Here is a 9,858-nt window from a genome sequence, read left to right as displayed (position 1 = left end):
TTGTAGGTCTTCTTCTGAACGCGCACAGACTACGTTGTCATCAGCATATTGGAGTTCTATAACAGATGTTGTGGTGACCTTGGTTTTGGCTCTCAGTCTGCTGAGGTTAAATAGCTTGCCATCTGTCCGATAGATGATTTCCACTCCGGTGGGAAGCTTCCCATCAACAAGGTGAAGTATCATAGCGATGAAGATGGAAAATAAGGTGGGGGCAATAACACATCCCTGCTTGACACCTGATTCAACCTTAAATGGGTCACTTTGGGAGCCGTTGCTGTCCAAGACTGTTGCCATCATGTCATCATGGAGGAGCCGCAGGATGTTCACAAATTTGTCAGGGCACCCGATTTTTTGGAGGATGGTCCAGAGAGCGCTGCGATTCACTGTGTCGAATGCCTTTGCAAGGTCAATGAATGCCATGTACAGAGGTTGGTTTTGTTCCCTGCATTTTTCTTGGAGCTGTCGAGCAGTGAAGATCATGTCCACTGTTCCTCTGGAGGGGCGGAAGCCATTCTGGGATTCTGGGAGGGTGTCTTCTGAGACAGGGAGAAGGCGGTTTGCAAGGATTCTTGCGAGGATTTTCCCGGCGGAGGTTAGAAGGGAGATACCACGATAGTTCCCGCAGTCTGTTCTGTCCCCTTTCTTGAAAAGGGTGATGATGGTGGCATCCTTGAAGTCTGCTGGGATTTTCTCGGTCATCCACACCTTTTCAATGAGCTGGTGGAGTTGTTGCATCAGCTCAGGTCCACCCTCTTTGAAGATTTCAGCGGGAATCCCATCAGGTCCGCTAGCTTTGTTGTTTTTTTGTTGGCTGATGGCATTGCTGACTTCTTCCAAACTAGGCAGTGCTGCAAGCTCATCCCTGGTTTGTTGTTGCGGGATTTGTGAGAGGGTCTCTTCGGCCACATTGGAGCTGCGATTCAGCAGGTTCTGGTAGTGCTCTTTCCAACGTAGTGCAATTGATGTTTTGTCCTTCAGAATTTTGGTTCCATCTGATGAGCGTAGGGGCTGTATGCCATGGTTTCTTGGTCCATAAATGATCTTTGTGGCTTTGAAAAATCCCTGAGCGTCATGGGTATCTGCAAGGTGTTGGATTTCTTCAGCCTTCTTTGTCCACCAGATGTTCTTGAGTTCTCTGGTCCTTCTTTGGACCTCAGCTTTTGCACTGGCATAGATCTTTTTCTTGGCAGCACAGTTGGTGTCTCTCTGCCATGTTTGGAAGGCTTTCCTTTTGTTATCAATCAGCTGTTGGATCTCTTTGTCGTTATCATCAAACCAGTCTTGATGTTTCTTAGTTAGGTATCCAATGCTTTCTTCGCAGGCTGTGATGATGGAGGTCTTCAGTTTGTTCCAATGTTCCTCAACATTTTCGGGGTGTTCTGTGGGTAGATGATCTTTGAGTGTTGTTTGGAGAAGGGCTCGTTTGGAGGGCTCCTGAAGGGCTTGGGTGTTCATTTTTCGCCTTGTTTTTCTTCCTTGGAGTCTGCGTTTGGGGACGATCTTGATAGCCATCGTGGATCGGATTAGCCTGTGGTCTGTCCAGCAGTCATCAGTACCTGTCATGGCTCTTGTGAGAAGCACATCGCGGCGGTCTCTGGCACGTGTGATAACATAGTCCAGGAGGTGCCAATGCTTTGACCGAGGGTGCTTCCATGATGTCTTGAGCTTGTTTTTCTGGCGGAAGAGCGTGTTGGTGATGACAAGGTTGTGCTCTCCGCATTTGGTGAGAAGCAAGATGCCATTCGAGTTGCTGTTTCCGACCCCGTCTTTTCCTATGATCCCTGGCCACAGGTCAGAGTCCCTTCCGACTCTTGCGTTAAAGTCCCCCAGGAGGATGATTTTGTCCTCCTTAGGTATCTCCGATAGGATGGTATCCAGCTGACAGTAAAATTTTTCCTTGATGTCTTCGTCAGCATCTAGAGTTGGTGCATAGGCGCATATGATGGTTGCCTGTTGGTTTTTGGCAAGGTTAATTCGGAGGGTTGAAAGTCGTTCGTTGATGCCAGTGGGTGCTTCAGTCAGGTGCTTCACCAGGTCGTTTCTGATAGCAAAGCCAACTCCGTGTATTCTTCTTCGCTCTTCTTCAGGTAGTCCCTTCCAGAAGAAGGTGTAGCCTCCCTTTTCTTCCTTCAGCTGCCCCTCTCCTGCTCTCCGGGTCTCCTGAAGGGCTGCTATGTCGATCTTGAAGCGTCCCAGCTCTCTTGCAATGAGAGCAGTCCTGCGTTCGGGGCGCTCGCTGTCAGTGTTATCTAACAATGTCCGTACGTTCCATGTTCCAAAGTTCATTTTTCTTTTTTGGCCGCAGAGTGGTGACCCCTCTGGACGCGGCAGTCCAGTCAGGGTAGGAGAGGCAGACTATGTTTAGGGCACCTTTTCTAGCCCCTTCCCCGTGTGGGGTGAGCAGAGCGGATCCTAAAAAGGGCTGCTCAGTCATGGATACAGCTGCCGGACTACTCAACTGCCTCGGTCCTTGAGGTAGAACGACTGAGTCCATATCCACCGCCCATGTGCCAGTCTGTGACTAGGGGCTTCCAGATTTCACAGTCCTGCCCCCGTCGCCACTCGCTGATCTATACTGCCCTCATTAGACACTTGAGAGGTAAACCTATCAGTCAGGATTCGTACAATGCCCCACTCTGAAGATTTTAATAAGGCCAGGCTGTGTGATAAAAGCACCTTCTAATTGTGTTATTAACAGTATACATAATGATGCTCATCAAAATATATGACGGAGACAGACAGGTTCATTGCAAAGTTTCAGCTTGTGTTTTTTTAAATTTCAGTTATGTGAACTGACTTATATTGAGAGAGTTAGGGTTCATCTATGCTGGGTAAGTTAGCCTACTGTAAATTTGTAAATTGAAGTATCCCCCAACATTGCCTAAAGTTGGGCAAAGCCAAAAAACTCAAGATACTCATTGGAAGTTACTGTACAACTTAAGTTCAGACTATCTCTCCATATGAGTTTGTCTCAGTTTTATGGTCTTGTGGAAAAGGCTTTCTCTCTTCCCGCTACCTTCTTAGGTTCATCTGATGAGGACACAAAGGAGAACCTTCTCAGTTACTGTTCCTAGTCTGTGGAACTCCTTTCCAAGGGAGGCTCCTTCCCTGCTCTCTGTATGCTGGTAGGCAAATATGCATTTTAAAACAAACTTTCAGCATTTACTGGTTGAAATAGGAAGATGTGCTATGTGTAACTGCTTTATGTGCAGTTGTGTTGCACCTCTAGGCTGCGTAGGCATCTAAAAACCACAGTGGAGGCCCAGAATATAAGCAAGTAAGCTGTTTATTGAAGATGATATGCAAGAAATAGCAAATCAAAGTTCAAAGTCAATAAATGGGTTTGAATGCACAAGAACAAAGTACTTAAAGATCTTGAAGCAAGAGTCTATTAAAGTCACTCAAAGAACATAGTCCAAACTAGATATCAAAGTAAGTCCCAAGGAAGGTATCATGAATAGTCCGAACAAGATTTTAAGGATTAATCCAAGGCATGAGTCATGTTGTAAACACAGGAAGCAAAACTGGAATACAGGAACAAAACCCCAAGTTTAGTCCAAGTTGTAGAGTCAATGCTTGTGAAGGCGCGAGTGGCACCATCTATATGTCGAACTTTAAGTTGCAAGATTTAAATTGTATCATGCCTGATTTTGCCTTTACCCTGTAAATGTAGTTGGATTAATTGGTTATTTATAGCTGTCAATCAATGTTGTTTGCACCAGTTATATTGCTTCCTCAGCTCAATTGTTTGGCTCCACCTCTTCCTGGAGTAGGACAGTGTTTCCTTTTTTCGTTCCACCATCAAGCTTTCTACCAGATGGACATGAGAGAGAGACTTGGCTCTAAAAGCCCTTGATTAAGTTACCTCTCAGCACCAATTCTGTGCTTCTTACCCTTGAGACTTATGCTTCATGTTCAGGGCCAACCCGGACAACGTTAGGAGTCTCAAGCGCCTTCAAATCAGTTCTTTGGCACCAGAGGAAGACTGTGTCTTCAAACATAGGCCATTTGGACTGAGGCTGAGGATTACTCCAGCATTCACAGCCATTGAGAAAGAGGGACCTGGAAAAGCTTCTCAGCTACAAAGCTCCTTGGACTTAAAACAACCAAAGACTGTAATGTATATTTTCCTTTACCCCTTTGAGACTCCAGCTTATTGCCTTAAAGGGATAACCTTTTGTGAACAATAAAACCAGTTTTGAGTTATTTACAGTGTTTTGGTACTTGGGAGTTCCAGTTTCCCTAAAGGAGGGCAAGAAGCAATCCCCTGGGGAAAGATGTCACGTCTATGCCTCTTTCTCTAAGAGTTATAGCCCCAGGTGCGATGGCACAATGCTGGAACACAAAGTACAGGTCTTGGATGGAACACTATTTTTTTGCCTAAAAGGAATATCCTATATTGTTGGTTCATCCTAATGCATCCTAATGCATACTATTCTATTTTTAAAGAGAACCTTTATTCTCTCCTGATGTTATTCATCCTGATGTTGCTGTATCTGAACCTCCTTCATTACCAATTTTTCAAATGTCTATTTATTTGAAGCATTTTTCTTTCCCCTCATCTTATTAGATAAATGCGTGTTTTCTTGATAGTCTTCTTCTCACTTCTTCATTACTATTGCCCCTGGTACTCATTTTTCTCCATGTTATTAATTTGTTTTGTTCTCTTGGCTCATTTCTTTCTGAGTTTAAGCATGCACTTAAAGCTCTAAAGACTTCATCCATCTTCTCTTTCCAATTATTGCCCTGTTGCACTCTTGCTTTTTCCTTCAGAAGTTTCGGAACATGCTGTTTATTGCTTTGCCTTGACTTTCTTTCTTGTATTTCTGCAATGAATCTTTCACTCCCATTGCAGTCTTTTGACAGATTTTACAAAGACCACAGATTATCTTCTGGTCAAGTCAAAATGGCTATATTCAGTCCTTATTCTTCTTGAGCTCTCTGCAACTTTCAACACAGTTGACTGTACTTGTCTTCTGGATTTGTTTTGTGACCTAAGGTTTGTTGATTCAGTTCTCAGCTAGTTCACATCTTATCTCTCAGCCCAGTTCTCTGCCATTTCATCTTCACATGCCATCTTTGGGCAATCTTATTTGTTCTTATTGATGCCAGAATTTGGAGTTTTCCTAAGCCCCGAGGGATGCCTGGGGAGCTAGCTAGCATGGATAACGAATCAGGAATCGAAGATTCCACCAGAATGAATGCCAACGGCAGAGGCTTTATTGAATTTGTGCAAAAGGAACACTTGTACAGCATGGGTGCTCAAAGAGCACAAGTCGAAAAGTACATTTACAAGCACACATCTTTATACACAAAAATTCCCACTCACTGACATTGCCTCGTTTTGAAATTTTCCTCCCTCTTCCCTGATTGGCCAGTTGATGGAACCGGCTGATGTTTGATTGGCTGGGAGGTGGGTCCAAGCTGGCAGGCTTCACCCTGATTGGCAGAGGTGCCAATGATGTAGCCTGGGATCTCCTCCCAGCTGGGCAGGGAAGCCCGGAAGCCTCCAATCAGCCGGTGGAGGCGGTCTGAGGGAGGGAGCCCCGGGGACATGCCAACCCCTGGGCGTGTAGTTCAGGAATGCAATGAACAAAGAAAAATTCCAAAGCTGATCGGACAAGATTATGCAAATGTGTGGCCCTGCTAGATGACACAATGGGGGTTGTTGTCCCAGATGGGTTTCCAAGCCCAGAGACAAAGCGAGAGTCCGGAGATGTAGATTTGAAGATGGGATTGCAATCACAGTTTTGGTCTGGATCTTTGTCCCATGACTGTCCAAGAAGATATCTCAAGGCCATGAATGAATGGCCTTATATTGAGATTTGTAACGGTCCTTTGTCTAGGGATTATGACCCATATCTGGTTGGCATCTGAGGTGTGGATGTGGTGTCTGGAGGATTGCTCAAGGGGAGAAGTTACTGGAGTTCATAGTTTTGAGTTCATGAACATTTGTCTTTTAAAAATAGAATTTAATAATAAAATAATAATGAAAGAAATGAAAATAATAAAAATAGAAGAGAAACAGTTTTTGGGTAACGTATAGTAAAGAAGGGGGAGAGGGATGGGGAGAAGGGAGGAAAAGTGGGGTCCTTGCCAAGGCTGAGCAGCAGCTGAGGAGGTCATTTGTAGTATTTTATTATATTTTTGGCTCATTCAATTATGTGTACATTCGCAGAAGGAAAAAAATAAGAAAGAGAGAAGTGAAGGGAGATACACAGTACTTAGGGAAGGAATGGGGGAGATACAAAGTGGCTGGGGCCGGGAAATTGAGGTGCTTTGGCTACTGTGTGGCCACTGGCTGGTGTCCTGGTGAAAAGGGAGAAGATAACCTATTGGCAAATCTCCACAGCTGCAGAGGGCCATGTTTTGGGTGCGTGGGGGTCTTGACGGGTGAGTTGCTCTGGTCTTGAGGATCTTGAGTGACCATGGAGGATGGAGGCCGTTACCATTTCATTATGGCCTCCGTCCTTAGGAGAACTACAGATATGTGTATTTTTTATTAGGAGAGGGGGGTCGACTCTGGGGTCCTTGATAACATTACGATATTCAATGCCATCTTTACACTGATAATAGTTGTGCACCTTACACTTATGGTGATCCTAAAGTGAACCTATCACAAGGTGTACTTGGCTGTATTTCTCTGCTCCAGAACTTTTTTCTGACATTGCACATTGCATTATAGTTTGTCTTTCAGCTATCTCTTCATTCTTGGCAAAAGCTTGATATGGCAAAGATAGAACTCCCCCCCCCCCCCAAAAAAAAAGACCCCTTCCTTGTGGCCTAACATTTCCATGACTCTTGATAACGTTCCTATTTATGCTTTGAAAAATGCATGCATTTTGATTTATTTTTGACTCTTCTTTATCTTTTGTTCCTCATGTTAAGATTCTAGTTGAGATTTTCTTTGTCTAGTTATTTTCTATTCTTTTCTTTCTGCTTCTTCTGCAAAGACTTGGTTCATGTCTTGGTCATTTTCCATCTTGATGATTATTATAATTATCTTTTGGCTGATCTTCCATCAACTCAACCCTAGTTTCTGTTTAATATTCTGCCGCTAAGATTATCCTTTTTGACACTGTTGATTTTTCTCCTATCAGCTTTCCTCGCTTTCTATCTTTCAAAACCATACACAGAAATTGGAAATACAATGGCATGGATACTGCTGACCTTGGTGTCAATGGCATGGATACTGCTGACCTATTGATATATTTTCCCCATATTTTAGCCATTTTATTTTAACTTATAACTTTTGATGTAACTTATATTGACCAACTAATCAATACATCTTCTCATTCTAAATACAACACTGTAATGTGGCCCTCCAGATGTTTTTGGTTTTCAGCCTCATCCAAAATAGCCAATGATGTGGAGTACTAGGAGCTGCAGTTCAACAATTGGAGGGCCACACAACTCTAACAACTTGAGTATACTAACTAGTAGGAAGAAGCAACCCAGTGCAGAAAGGGGGATATGGAGTAATGTTTGTAGTGGGATGCTGAAAATATTTACTCAACAGGTGGTTTTTCTACTCTAAAGTATTATTCATATCATTTCACACATACAGCCAGAATGGTTCAGATGTGTGTGTTTCCCCCCCAAAACCTGCCAGGGTCATATTAAATAATCTCCTTACCTGATGAAGTCAAACATATCTGTTCTATATTTAAAGATTTACTGGTAGTCCTCTCTTTGAAGAGATATAAGATTTGTGTTTCTGTAATTTCTCGTGGGACATAAAAATTACTTTAATAGCTACCCTTCATAAGGGACTCTATTAGCATTTATCTCCTGATCTCCCACAATCATCTCAGAATATTCCCCGTTTGCAGGTTCCTGTGATTAAAGTGGAGTCATTCAAAGCAATACTATTCTAATCATTTTCATTAGTGGACAGCTTGTTCCTTGCCATCTTTACCTCCAAATCAAAATGCATAAAGCTACAGCTCTCTGTGGATGATTGGATTCACTGATTGTAATATGCTAAACTCCCCGTAGAGTTGGACTGTTTCTTCCTTCTACCTTTCCTTTTCCTCTAAAAATGTCTTAGCAGTTCAATATGGTGCAGTCCAAATATTCCAGTACGGAAAAGTGAAATTGAAGACTTGAGATGTATTGATTTTAATGACCTTGTTTCCCCTTTAGTACTGGTAATTCCTCCTGTGTTAATCTTGCAACCCTGACCTCATTGCTGATTGCATTGCTATCTAGCTTCTTACAATGAGTAATTTAGAGCTCTGGAACTATGTTCAATAAATTGTTTCTTTTGAAGACATTAGTTGTATTAGTTGTTTAAATTCTTCCCATTATCTGATGAAAATGCAAAATATCAGCGAATGTAATGTATATTATGGTTAGTTAGGGTACTGGCTGTGACTGTCCCATAAATTGAAGAAGGTCCCATGAATAGGGAGCTAAGTCTGGATGTTGACCCAAGAACCTGAAAGATCCTCCCTGCATCAATGACAAATGACCATGCAATATTATAAAAGTCTTGTCTAAGTCTGAAGCAGGAGCAGTAAACTCATGACTCTACAGCTAAGTTAAACTATAGAAGTCAGCAAAAACCATAGTGAGCAATATTGGGAGTCCAAGTCCAACAACTTCCAAAGTGTCACCACCAAACTTAATTCCAATTATTCTCACTCATTCTTGGCGAATTACCCCCTCTCAGCCTTTCAAAATCCCATGATAGCTTTGCCTGAGGGTCACCATAAATCAAAAATGACTTAAAGCAAGCTACACAACAATGTTGATAGCCTGCCTTCCCTGGCATTTGCTGCCATTATTTATATGACTAGCACAGAGATACCTAAGGGTATCCACACAGCCATTTAACCCAGAATGTCAAGGCAGATAATCCACAATATCTGCTTTGAACTGGGTTGTCTGAGTCCACACTGCCATATAACCCAGTTCAAAGCAGAGGATATGGGATTTTATATAGCTGTGTGGAAAGGGCCTAAGACACAGTTGCTCCAGTAGCTTCAGTCTTGTCCTGTTTCCTCAAAACTACAGTTTGGAGATCTTACAAATGCTCACTTTATAATGCACTGATGCAATGCTTTGAACTTTTCCCTTTTCTTTTCTGATTGTTATTGCCTCCTGCTGTTATGGAAAGAAGACAATTAAAATCAGCAACTTCAAGCATCACCCACCGAAGTGCTATTGTCTGAAGGAGCCATTGTTCTTCCTCTTTCCTTTCTTCTCCTTGCTTCAACCTGGAATCAAGAATTTGAAATTTGTGTGCTCTTTGAAATATGCATTAGCCTCTTCCACATTTCAAAGAATGTTCTCAATGTAATCCTTACACAGTGACCCAGCAGATGACTGCCATTTTTGAAAGAAAATAGATAAATCAGATTTTCATCTCATCTTGAATGTCTATTCAAAGAATAAAGTCTATAGATCTGTTTATCATTTCCTATCTTATTCTCCATCTATTTGTTCAACATAATAAGGGTGACTGGCTTGAAAATGATTAATTTACCAAAACATTAAATAAGCAGTTAGTCTATACTTATACCCTCACGATAAACAATGTGTGGCCCTCCAGATTTTGCTAGATTTCAGCTCCCATGCTGGTTGTTTGGTTTAATATAAAAACTTGTGAGTTTGTACCTTGGGGGATTAAATTTCCCAGATTTCTTTCACCTGGCATGGCTACTGAATAGACTATGGGCTCCCCCCCCCCTTTGCTTCTATGCTTTGGTTTTAGCTTTGCCCAACATGTGAATGAAGTCTTCAAGAATATATCTGAAATGGAATTTGGCTGCTAGGCATAAAAAGGTCTTTCCCCCTTTTTATATAAAGCAGAGGTGACAATCCTTTGACTCTCCAGATGTGACTGGTTTACAC

Source organism: Anolis carolinensis, chromosome 4 (genome assembly GCF_035594765.1).
Source record: "Anolis carolinensis isolate JA03-04 chromosome 4, rAnoCar3.1.pri, whole genome shotgun sequence".
Classification (NCBI taxonomy): Eukaryota; Metazoa; Chordata; class Lepidosauria; order Squamata; family Dactyloidae; genus Anolis; species Anolis carolinensis.
This window is presented reverse-complemented; position numbering follows the sequence as displayed.